This window comes from Trichechus manatus, unplaced genomic scaffold, assembly GCF_000243295.1.
Source record: "Trichechus manatus latirostris isolate Lorelei unplaced genomic scaffold, TriManLat1.0 scaffold00165, whole genome shotgun sequence".
NCBI lineage: Eukaryota > Metazoa > Chordata > Mammalia > Sirenia > Trichechidae > Trichechus > Trichechus manatus.
In genome coordinates, this window is record NW_004444101.1 from 4,930,934 (window position 1) to 4,943,847 (window position 12,914).

Genomic DNA, 12,914 nt, shown 5'->3' on the forward strand with positions numbered 1-12,914 from the left:
TACACAGCAAAACAGGTTCCCATTCAACAATTTCTACACATAATGTTCAGTGACATTGGTTACATTCTTCAGTTTGTGTCAGTGTTCTCATTATTTCCGTTCTAGTTGTTCCACTCTCATTAATTTAGTCTCATTTCCCCCAAGCTTCTCATCTGTGCTTTAGAGTAACTGTTGTCCATTTGGTCTCATATGGATAATTTTTAAAAGAGCACAGTTCTCAAGGATGAAGTTATTTACTTTTTGAGCTAACCTGCTATTTAGTTAAAAGATGCTTTCATGGGATACTTTCTGTTCAAGGTTTAAAGAGTATCTCAGGGCAATAGTCTCAGGGATTCCTCGAGTCTCAATGGGTCATATTGCTTTATTTTTACATAGAGTCCCCAGGTGGCACAAATGGTTAAGCACTGGGCTACTAGCTGGAAGTTTGGTGGTTCGAACCTGCCCATAGGCACCTCGGAAGAAAGGTCTGGCAATATGCTTCTGAAAGGTCACAGCCATGAAAACCCTATGGAGCAGTTTACTCTGCACACACATAGGGTCACCATGAGTAGGAATCAACGAGATGGCAGCTGGTTTTGTTATGTTGTTTTTACTTTTACATATGTTATAAATCCAGTAATACATTGTTAAAGTTATTGCTTTAAACAGTCATGCTGAGGGAGGAAAAGGAGGGTCTGGGGTGGCTAGGGACTTAGACTATAGCCTTGCTGAGCAGGGGACCAGAAGGCAGGGGGAGTGGGCAGGAGGGAAGGAACAGAGCCTGTGGAGAGGGAGAGGCGAGGTCAGAGGGGAGAGGACACAGACCACAGATGGGGGTGGGGGGTGGGGTGGGGTGCAGGAGGGAGGCAGGCAGAGGGCGACAGCCCAGGAGGGCCTGGCCTGGGAAAGAAGAGCAAGCTGGTCCTTAACACCAGTGAATGTTTTCCCACCTCCTGAGAAACCCTCCCTCACTCGCTCCTCAGATCTGAGAGCTGAATCCAGCTCAGACTCCTCTCCTCTGGGAAGTTGGCCGGCTCCCCGCATCAGGGCAGCGCCGCCCTAGACCCCCCTTCACAAGGGACAGTTGAACTCCCACTGCGCCTCTGTGCTGCTCCCTGAGGCCCGCCCGGCCCAGCCCTGCACACCTCCCCTCCTGAGCCAGACCCCCACCCTGGTGCCCACCCTCTGCTCCAGCAGGACACGTCCCCCAGCTGTGGTTTGGGGGGGACTCCTAATTACCCAGAACGGCCAGGAAGTCACCGGCTTGCCTATGTTTTACAAACAAGCTCGTAAAATGCCTCAGGGGCTTACTGTGGGATTTTGGCAGAGAAATGAAAGCAGCCAGCCAGGCTCTGCCCTGTTTGATCTGAGGTTAAAGAATGTGGGACCGGTGGACAGAGCCGAGGGTGCTTCCCCCTCCCCTGGGCCCTTGAAGCCATGGGCCCTGGCTTTGCCCCTTAGAGCAGCCCTCCCGCCTCGGCCCTCAGGCCAGCAGGGTGGCACCAGCAGCAGCAGCTCCTGGACTCGGGGGACCAGCCCTCCCCTTGTCACATGCTTCTCTGGAAGTCCTCTCCTCCAGGCTCCCATGGCATTTCCACTTCGTCCTGGTTTGATCCGAGTGGAAACGCCACCAGCACGGCCTCTCATGCTTCCTCTTGAGGCAGCTGTGGCAGCCCTGCCCACAGAGCAGAGGGTCTCCTGCCCGCTGACCGGAGGGTCCCCTGACCACTGACCAGAGGGTCCCCTGACACTGACCAGAGGCTCCCCTGACCACTGACCAGAGGCTCCCCTGACCACTGACCAGAGGCCCCGCTGACCACTGAACAGAGGCTTGCCTGACCACTGACCACAGGGTCTCCTGCCCACTGACCACAGGGTCTCCTGCCCACTGACCAGAGGCTCCCCAGCCCACTGGCCACAGGGTCTCCTGCCCACTGACCAGAGGGTCCCCTGCCCACTGACCAGAGGGTCTCCTGCCCACTGACCAGAGGGTCTCCTGACCACTGACCAGAGGCTCCCCTGACCACTGACCACAGGGTCTCCTGCCCACTGACCAGAGGGTCTCCTGACCACTGACCAGAGGTCTCCTGACAACTGACCAGAGGGTCTCCTGACTACTGACCAGGGGGTCCCCTACCCTCTGACTGGAGGGTCTCCTGCCCACTGACCAGGGGGTCCCCTGCCCTCTGACTGGAGGGTCTTCTGCCTACTGACCAGGAAGTCCCCTGCCTGGCCACATGCCACCACCCCCAGGATCACAGATGGCCCAGCAGTCTCCTCCTTGTCCGAGACACCATGGGCCTCCTTGGGGCTCACAGTCACTGCCCATTCCTGTCACCTTGGCCTCTCAGTTCGCCAGGGGAGCATCCAAGGCAGCTGAAGAAAGACTCCTACGAAGTCTGAGCTCAGAGGGGTGCACCCCACGGGGCGTGAGGCCACTTCGAGGTGTGACGGAGTGGGGAGGGCCCTCGTGCCCTTGGGCCACTCTGCACAGGGCCGCCTCCATAGCCCTCCACCCTCAACTTCATCCACCGCAGGCCTTAGAGCCCCTGGCCTTGGGGTGGGCCGGCTGCAGGGCCTCATGCCAGCTGGTTTCAGCCCTGGAGCCCAGCAGATGCAGGCCCTGGGTCAGGCTCCCGAGAAGCCAGTTTCCCAGCAGGGTTGAGGGGGGAGCACTTCTGTGGATGGAGAAGGGGGTGTAACCTCCATCACTCATGCAGCACCCCGCGCTTGACAGGGCCCTGGTGGGGACAGACTTACGCTCTCTCCTTGTCTTACCTCTGAATGGCGTGTTATACCGTGTGCTAGTGTATGTCCGAGAGGGCCGTGTGGTGCAGGGGTAGAGCACTCACCTTCCATGGGGCAAACCTGAGATTGAGTCCCGCCCAAGGCACCTCATGCACAGCCACCAGCCATCTGTCAGTGGAGGTTTGCGTGTTGCTGTGACACTGAGCAGGTTTCGGTGAAGCTTCCAGACTAAGACAGACTAGGAAGAAAGGCCTGACGATCTACAGAAAAGTAGCCAATGAAAACCCTGTGGAGTGCAACGGTCTGATCTGCTGCCAGTCATGGGGATGGCAAAGGAGAGGCGGTGTTCCGTTTTGTTGTGCACGGGGTTACCCTGAGTCAGGAGCCACTGGACGGCAGTTAACAACAATATTGTAAGTTGAAAACGCAATCATAAAATTGAGATTTAAAGGGATGTAGCATGTGCCCAGCCCTGAAGGGGAGGGGCCCACTGCAGTGTGGAGATGGGCTGCCTGGATGGCTCCCCATGCCTGCTCCCCCTGCTCCCCTGCTCCCTGTCCTGGGTCAGCTGCCCCCAGCCCTTCCGCGGGCCTGGCCCACTACCCCCCAGCTCCACCCCATCTGGAAAAGGGAAGTCCCAGGAGGTTCCTGTCCGGGTGAAGTGCCAGCGCCCATTGGCTCCCGCTGCCTGCCTGCCCAGCTGTGGTCCTGGTCCAGCCCTGCTCTGGCAGGGGAACAGGGCCGGCTTGTTCTGCTCCTTCCTGGAACCCCCTCGCAAGCGTGGGGGGCAGAAAGGAAAGCTGGGACAGCTGAGCGAGCACAGGAGGCAGGCCAGGCCTCCACCCACAGGCACCTGAGGGCTGGCCACTCACTTCAAAGGCAGGAAGGAAAACTCTGCAGGGGCAATGGGGGGACCGGTGGCTACGGAAGAGCGTGCAGAGCGGGGCAGAGCACACAAGGAGGTCCCACCGGGCAGTGGCCCACTGCAGATGTGTGACTTCTCCTTAACTCTTCTTTCCAAACTACATCCAGAAAAGGGTCTGCAAAGAGTGCCGTGGTGCAAAAGGTTAAGTGCTCGAGTACTAGCCAAAAGGTTGGCGGTTCAAACCACTCTGAAGCTCCTTGGAAGAAAGGCCTGGTGATCTGCTTCCAAAGGGTCACAGCCTTGCAAACCCTATGGAGCAGTTCTACTCTGCACACCTGCGGTCTCCATGAGTCGGAATCAACTCAGCAACTGACGGCAACAGCTATAACACAAAGACCATAAGTGAATGGCTTTAAAGAACAGAAAGGGTCTGCGACATGATGGACAGATGTAATGCAAACCCCCATGGACCCCCACCAGCCCAAGACCCTCCATGGCGGCACCTCGCTCCCTCCTCTCTGGGCGGCGGTCACCGTCTGCTTGCGTCACCACACTTTCTGGTTAGTCATCTTCATAAAAGCACATTGCACCGCACTCTGGCATCTGTCTGCCCTCTGTCCCTTCGTTGTCTCTAGGTTTGGTCATGCCCCTGCGGCATCATTTGCTCATTGTTGCTGCCATACAGGACTCCTCGTGTGAAGGACTGCAGACTGTTTATCTGTCTCACCGAGGTGGACTTTTAGGCTGTTCTTAGTTGCAGACTATTGCTATTGTTATTACTAGCAATGCTGTTCATGAGCTTTCTTGAACATGTGTCCCAGTGCATGGAAGGACCCATCTGTGTAGAGGACACCCTTAGGGGGGAGCTTCTGGGTCCCGGGGTGCACCTCTCTTCAGCTCTATTAGATGTGGGAGAAGGACAGTGTTCCCACTGAACAACACCCTGGCCAACTCTCTGGCGATTGTGGCAGGTGTGGCGTTGATGCTGTTAACTGCTGTCAAGTCGGCTCCAACTCATGGCGACCCCACGTACAGTGGAACGAAACATTGCCCAGTCTTACACCATCTTCACGATTGTTGGCATGCTGGAGTCCATTATTGTGGCCACTGGGTATTTTGAGTGCCTTCCGATCTACGGGGTTCATCTTCTAGCACTATATGGGACAATGTTCTGTTGTGATCCATAGGATTCTCACTGGCTAACTTGTGGAAGTAGATCATCAGGCCTTTCTTCCCAGTCTGTCTTAGTCTGGAAGCTCCACTGAAACCTGTCCACCATGGGTGACCCTGCTGGTATTTTAAATACTGGCAGAGGAGCTTCCAACATCACAGCAACATGCAAGCCACCACCGTATGACACACTCAAAGATGGGCGGTGGTGTGTAGTGAGATCTTAACGTGGTTCTAATTTCATGATAAACAGAGAAAAGTTTGAAGTTGTCGAGGATTTCATTTCACTTGGATCCACAATCAACACACCCATGGAAGCAGCAGTCAATAAATCAAACAACGTATTGCATTGGGCAAATCTGCGGCAAAAGACCTCTTTAGAGTGTTAAAAAGCTAAGATGTCCCTTTGAGGACTAAGGTGCTCCTGACCCAAGCCATGGTATTTCCAGTCACCTCATATGCATGAGAAAGGAAGACTGAAGAATTGATACCTTTGAATTATGGTGTTGGCCAAGAATATTGAATATACCATGGACTTCCAGAAGAACGAACAAATCTGTTTTGGAAGAAGTACAGCCAGCGTGCTCCTTGGAAAGGAGGATGGGGAGACTTCATCTCATGTACTCTGGACACGTTATCTTCAGTTCCGGAAGAAGGACATCATGCTTGATAAAGTAGAGAGTCAGCAAAAAAGAGGAAGACCCTCAACGAGATGGACTGATACAGTGGTTGCAACAATGGGCTCAAACATAGCACCGATTGTGAGGATGGCGCAGGACCAGGCAGTGTTTCATTCTGTTGTACAGAGGGTTGCTATGAGTCAGAATTGACTCGATGGCACCTGACAACGATTTTCTGTTGTATTGACAAAGCCAAGCCCATCGTGTGTGTTCTTCTGTCATCTGGGTTTCCTCTTTTGTGAAGTGTCTGTTCGTCTCTCCCATCTTCTGTGTTGAGTGAGCTTTTCCTTGTGGATCCGTGGGTGTGCTTTGTAAAGGCAGGTTACATGGGCTACAGACATCCTCTCCTGTCTGGGCCTCATTTCACTCCTGCATGGTGCCTTTTGCTGAATAGAAGTTCTTGATTTTAATGCAGTAAAATGTGTCAATTGTTTCTCTTGTGCTTAGAGGTCTTTGTGCCTTATTTAAAAAATCCCCCTCCCAAGTCATGAGCACATTCTCCCATATTATCTTCCAGTTGCTTTATGGCTTTTTATGTGTTGGTCCACATTTAGGTCTGTAATACACCTGGAGCTGATTTTTGTGCCTGGCCTGCAGGGGGTCCTGTGCATCCCCCATTTGAAGAAAAGTGAAGCCACAGCAGCAGGACTTGCTGACAAGGCCCTTTCCCTGCTCTGCACGGCTGCCTTGGCCAAAATTGGTGTCCACATAGGTCTGCGTCGTTTCTGCACTTTCTCTTCTGCTGGTCTTTCCTGGAGCCAATGCCATCGGGATGACTACAGCATCGTAAGAAATCCTGATATCTGCAGAGCAAGCCCTTCCATTTTGTTATTCTCAAGAGGGTCTTGGCTATTCTTGGCTTGGCATTTTCATATAAAATTTAGAATTGGCTATAATCAAGTTACACACACACACACCCCTGCTGGATTTTTATTGAGATTGCATTGACTATGCAGATCAATGTGAGGGAAACTGATATCCTTCCAACATTGAGTCATGAGTCCATGAGCATGGTACAGGTCTGTATTTATTTAGGTTGTCTTTAGTTTTGTAATTCATTACAGAGAAGTCTCGCTCATCTTTGTTACACTGATATTTTTATACTAATGTAAATGATGTCTTTGCTTTCATTTTCTAACTTTTTACTACTGGTACAGAGAATTACAACTGACTTTTGCATTTTCTAATTTTATATCTAACAATCTAACAAAACCTCTTAGAATTTGAATAAATTCTCTGCAGACTCTTTTGGATTTTCTGCACCCACATTCATATCACATGCAACTAATGAGAGTTGTGTTTCTCCCTTTCTAACCATTTTATTTTGTGATTCTTTCTCTTGCCTTACTATGCTGCTAGGACTGCCGAGGCAACATCTAATAGAAATAGTGCTATCAGGATCCTTCTCTTATTCCTGATATCCAGTAGAAAGCATCCCATGTTTCACCATTAAATGTAATGTTTGCGCTTGTTGGTTTTGAAGATACCCTTTATCAGATTAAGATATTCCCAATATTCTGAGAATTTTTATCAGGAATGGATACTGGATTTGACTAAATGCTTCCCTATACCTCGATATTAAGATGATATATTATTTTCTCCTTTAATCTGTATTATGGATTGAATTGTATCCCCCCAAATGTGTGCCAACTTGGCTAGGCTGTGATTCCCAGTATTGTGTGATTGTCCACCATTTTGTGATCTGATGTAATTATCCAATGTGTTGTAAATCCTAACCTCTATCATGTTAATGAGGCAAGATTTGAGGCATTTATGTTAATGAGGCAAGACACAATCTACAGGGTTAGGGTGTATCTTGAGTCAATCTCTTTTGAGATATAAAAGACAGAAGTGAGCAGAGAGTAGAGGGATCTCCTACCACCAAGAAAGAAGAGCCAGGAGTGGAGCGCATCCATTTCAAGACTATTGCCATAAAATTGTCAGGGTCTGCGATTTGATTGTATCCTCTTTATGAGCTAATAAGTTAGCCTGTTACTGATTCATGGATGTTGGCAGAAGACAGGAGACTCCTGGGCCTGAGACAAGGGACTTATTGCTCATGGCATAGCAGGCAGTGACACTTCTTGTTTGCTCTGGTTTCCCTTCTTCTCCAAGCCCCATGGGGCAACACAGGGGGGCCCAGCTGGATGCTACACGTACAGTGGGTTTATGTCACAGCTAAGAAACACTGAGCTTGGGGGAACCCCCCTCTTCTATAGCAAGTGTGCCCTTTGTCCCAGAGGGAGACATTACTTCATCCTTCAAGGTTGATCATTGCAAATAGAACCCTAACAAATGGCAAAGCACAGGAAGGGCCCTGTTCTTGGTGTTGGAGACAGGGGCAAAGAGTGTTAATCATCTCCTCTCCTCCCTGCATGCACCATCTCCCACTTTCACTGGAGAGCTTGAGCAGAGGGACAGCGGCATCTTCACAGATTTACAGAGGTACATTATGCCACCGCCATACATGGACTTGGCGAGCAGCATACTCAACCAAGCGGCCCCGCCTTCATGCTTGAGGACCATGTCAGCCCAACAAGAGTCCAGGTGGCTGAGCCAGAGTCATGTTTGAGCCCCAGGCCTCCTTGGAGGGTGTGCCAACCAGGCCAACCCAGGAAGCTGTGAGGGGAAGAGACATATCCTGATGGGAATGGTCAGGGCAGATCCCAGGTTTTCAAACTTGTCTACATACCCCCGTAGAAGCCCCCACCCCTTTTGTCCAGGAGAGGCGAGCCCTTTCTGGGCACAGCCACAACAGTAAGCAGCCCGCCTGACTAAGGTGTGTGGGCCAGGACAGGCAGCCCGCCTGACTAAGGTGTGTGGGCCAGGACAGGCAGCCCGCCTGACTAAGGTGTGTTGGCCAGGACAGGCAGCCCGCCTGACTAAGGTGTGTGGGCCAGGACAGGCAGGGAGGTAGTCAGAGACCTTTCCACGCGGTTCCAGGGCTGGGCCATACGAGAGCGGGGGTGCTCTCTACCTGTTGCTGAGCGGCCTTTGCACAAAAGGCGCACTGTTGTCATGTTGTCGCTGGTCCAGGGAGTCAGAAACACGGCCCAGATTGGTCTCAGTGGTCACAGCAGTGTGGCTGCCATTGGCTGACCAGACTGGACAGCAGCACCATAAGCTGGAAAGGTGTCAGCCATGGTGGGACCCCACAGGTCACCCTAGGAGGGGTCACAGGTCCTTCCGAGTGAGACAGGCAGGCTGACTTTGGCCAGGAGGCATGAGCCCAATGTGCGGCAGTGGGTCTGCGAGGAGGCTGCGCAGCATCACGGGTCCCAGAGGCAGTGGGTCTGGGCAGTGCGAAGCGGCCTGATGCCCGTTGGTCTCAGCAGGGAGCATCCGCAGAGGTGGGCATCTCCATGAGTGACCAACTGCCCAGTCAGCGGCCGCAATTCGTTTCCACACTTCCGGGCCCGAGGATGGATGTCTCAGTCGGCCGGGCTGTAGCCTTCCAGGTGGGAGACCAGATGGCCAGACCCGCGGCAGGGAGACCTTCTGTAAGGGCCAGGAGGTGAATACATTTGGTTTTGTGGGCTATGCGGTCATCTCTGCAGTACATGAATGAATGGGTCTTCACTGACAGAACCAGACCAGGGGTCAGCAGAGCACAGCCCTGGGCCATATCCCGCCACGGCTGTTTTCGTATGGCTTGTGAGCTACGAATGGCTTTTATGTTTTTAAACGATTATAAAAACAAACACAACAAAGATGAATATGCAGCAGAGACCATGTGTGGCCCACAAGACCAAAATATTTACTGGCTGACCCTTTACAGAAAAGGTTCCGGTCCCTGGACTAGGCCATTTGCAACAACCCAAAAGTCAGTGAGACTCTGAGTCTGGTACTGGGGTGCTCCCTACGGCGAGGGTGGTGGCTCAGTGCACCCCAGGGGAATGGCCCTCTGCAGCCTGCTCCAGGGCTGTCCTGCAGCCGCCACCCAGTGCACACTTTCGGGCGTTAGCTCAGGGAACCTCAGCCAGGAGCTGGCATGGGAGATAAGCTCCCCAAGGGGGCAGCTGCCACTCTGTCACACATCACCATGACTCTTGGTGACGGTAATCTTGATACACCATTCCAGTTTGACCACCTAGGCCTGCTGCCACCTCCCCCCCCCCCCGTGAGCCATTCAGTGCGAGTTGACGCACCCCAAATGGGGTGGCAGGCCGCAGTCCCCAGGCCCGCAGGTCACGCTCAGCCCAGGCCAGTGGCCACCCCCTTTAGAGGAATGCAGCTGGGCCTGCAGCAGCAGGGGGCACTGCGGGACTGGGAAGGGCTCTCAAGTCTTCAACTCCAGCTCCTGCCACTGTTTCTGCAGAAGGGGGGAGGCGGGTGCAGGTCCCTGGAAGGAGACTCCACTGGCACCGTGGGACAATGGGACAGGGCAAGTAGGCTGAGGCAAATCAGGACTCAGCTGTGCGGGCCACTGGCCGCACTGGCTTCCCGTCCCCGTTGCAGATGCCTCTCATCTCAACCCATCCGTGAATTTGGGTGCAGGTTCCCCCGGGAGACCTTTCCTAGGAGTGGAGCCTGCACACAAGCATGCAGGGCCAACTGCACAGGGGGCAGCCCCAGCCACTGGGGTACCACGTCCCTCTGGGAGTGCAGGGGGGTGGGGACAGCAGGGGCCTCTGCCTCCGGGCCTTTTGGCTCCAGGCTGGTGCCCCTCCTCCCCCACCCCTCCTTGGGCCCAGCAGCACCCAGAGCCCATTCTCCCTGCCGGGCACTTAGCACTGTGGCCACACCCATCCTCCCCTCCAGGCCAGGTGACAGTGCTGGGCGCCCTGTCCTGCAGGGTCTGAGTCCCTTCCCTTTCCAAGGGTCATGAGGCAATTCGGGGTGCCCGGGAGACCCTGGCTTGGCTCCAGTAGACCAGGCTTGGCGTTTACTTGGGGCCACGCACCCAGCTCAACCAGGCAGACCTTGAATGTGCCAAGCCACCCAGAACCCCAAATCCTCACTGCAGACCCCTCCACCTCAGCTTCGGGGACCCCTGGCTCAGTAGCCAAGGTCATACTCCTTTGGGAGGGACCTCAGGGGCATGCTGCCCCTCCTCCACTGGAGGGAGCCAGCAACAACTGACCGCTACTCAGCGCTTGTTTCTGCCCTGCATCTCACTGCTCAGCTTCAAATACGAGGGGACCCTGGCCCCCCACATCCCACCCTCCCCAGGGGAAGCATTCCCACTGGGGTCCTGGGGAGTCTTCTTATCTCCCCTAACCCAGCCCCACAGGTCCCTGTCTTTACCAATCCAGAAGGCCACTGCTCTGTCCTGCTAACATCTTTTCCGCCTTTATTTCTTCTTAAGCCAATTTTGGTGACTTGCATTGTTCTAGAAAATTGTCCGCTCATCTAAAATTTCGAATGCATTATTAGTGTAAAGGTGTTTATAAGATCCTCTTACTATCCTTTACAATCCCCATGTGTGTGTCAGTTTGTCATTGCGTGTTGCTGTGATGCTGGAAGCTATGCCACCAGTATTTCAAATACCACCAGGGTCACCCGTGGTAGACTGGTTTCTGCTGAGCTTCTAGACTAAGACAGACGAGGAAGAAGGACCTGCCAGTCTACTTCTGAAAAAATTAGCCGGTGGAAACCATATTAATAGCAGCGGAACACTGACTGATACAGTGCCGGAAGATGAGCCCCCCAGGTTGGAAGGCACTCAAAATTTGACTGGGGAAGAGCTGCCTCCTCAAAGTAGAGTTGACCTTAGTGACATGGATGGCATCAAGCTTTTGAGACAATTCATTTGCTGATGTGGCACGACTCAAAATGAGAAGAAACAGCTGCTAACATTCAATAATAATCAGAATGTGGAATGTATACAGTATAAATCCAGGAAAATTGGAAATCATCAAAAATGAAATGGAACACATAAACATTGATATCCCAGGAGTTAATGAGCCGAAATTGACTGGTATTGGCCATTTTGGATCGGACAATCATATGGTCTACTATGACAGGAATGAAAACTTGAACAGGAATGTCAAAAAGAATATTTCAGGATCCGTCCTGAAGTACAGTGCTGTCAGTAATAGGATAATAGCCATACACCTACAAGAATGACCAGTTAATACGACTATTTTTCAAATTTATGCACCAACCACTAAGGCCAAAGATGAAGAAATTGAAGATTTTTTACCAACATCTGCAGTCTGAAAATGATCAAGCATGCAATCAGGATGCATTGGCAATTACTTGTGATTGGAACGTGAAAGTTGGAAAAAAGAAGGAATAGTTGGGAAGTATAGTCTTGGTGATAGAAACGTTGCCAGAGATCGCATGATAGAATTTTGCAAGACCAACGACTTCTTCATTGCAAATACCTTTTTTCAACAACATAAACGGTGACTGTACACCAGATGGAATTCACAGGAATCAAATCGACTACATCTGTGGAAACAGACGACAGAAATCTCAACACCATCAGTCAGAACAAGGCCAGGGTCCAGCTGCAGAACAGACCATCAATTGCTCATATGCAAGTTCAATTTGAAACTGAAGAAAATTAGAACAAGTCCACCAGAGCCAAAGTATGACCTTGAGTATATCCCACCTGAATTTAGAGACAATCTCAAGAATACATTTGACACATTGTACACTAATGACCGAAGACCAGACGAGTTGTGGAATGACATCAAGGACATCATAAATGAAGACAGCAAGAGGTCATTAAAAAGACAGGAAAGAAAAGACCAAAATGGATTTCAGAAGAGACTCTGAAACTTGCTCTTGAACGTTGAGTAGCTAAAGCAAAAGGAAGAAATAATGAAGTAAAAGAGCTGAACAGAAGATGTCAAAGGGCAGCTCGAGAAGACAAAGTAAAGTATTGTAATGACATGTGCAAAGACCTAGAGTTAGAAAACCAAAACAGAAGAACATGCTCAGCATTTCTCAAGCTGAAAGAACTGAAGAAAAAATTCAAGCCTCGAGTTGCAGTATGGAAGGATTCTATGGGGAAAATGTTAAAGACACAGGAAGCATCAAAAGAAGATGGAAGGAATACAGAGTCACTGTACCAAAAATAATTGGTTGACGTTCAACCATTTCAGGAGGTACCATATGATCAAGAACCAATAGTACTGAAGGAAGAAGTCCAAGCTGCACTGAAGGCACTGGCGAAAAGCAAGGCTTTGAGAATTGACAGAATACCAGTTGAGATGTTTCAACAAATGAATGCAGTACTGAAAGTGCCCACTCATCTATGTCAAGAAATTTGGAAGACAGCTACCTGGCCAACCGACTGGAAGAGATCCATATTTGTGTCCATTCTAAAGAAAGGTGATCCAACCGAATGCAGAAATTATTGAACAATATCATTAATATCACACACAAGTAAAATTTTGCTGAAGATCATTCAAAAGTGGTTGCAGCAGTACATCAACAGGGAACTGCCAGAAATTCAAGGCAGATTCAGAAGAGGACGTGGAATGAGGGATATCATTGCTGATGGCAGACGGATCTTGGCT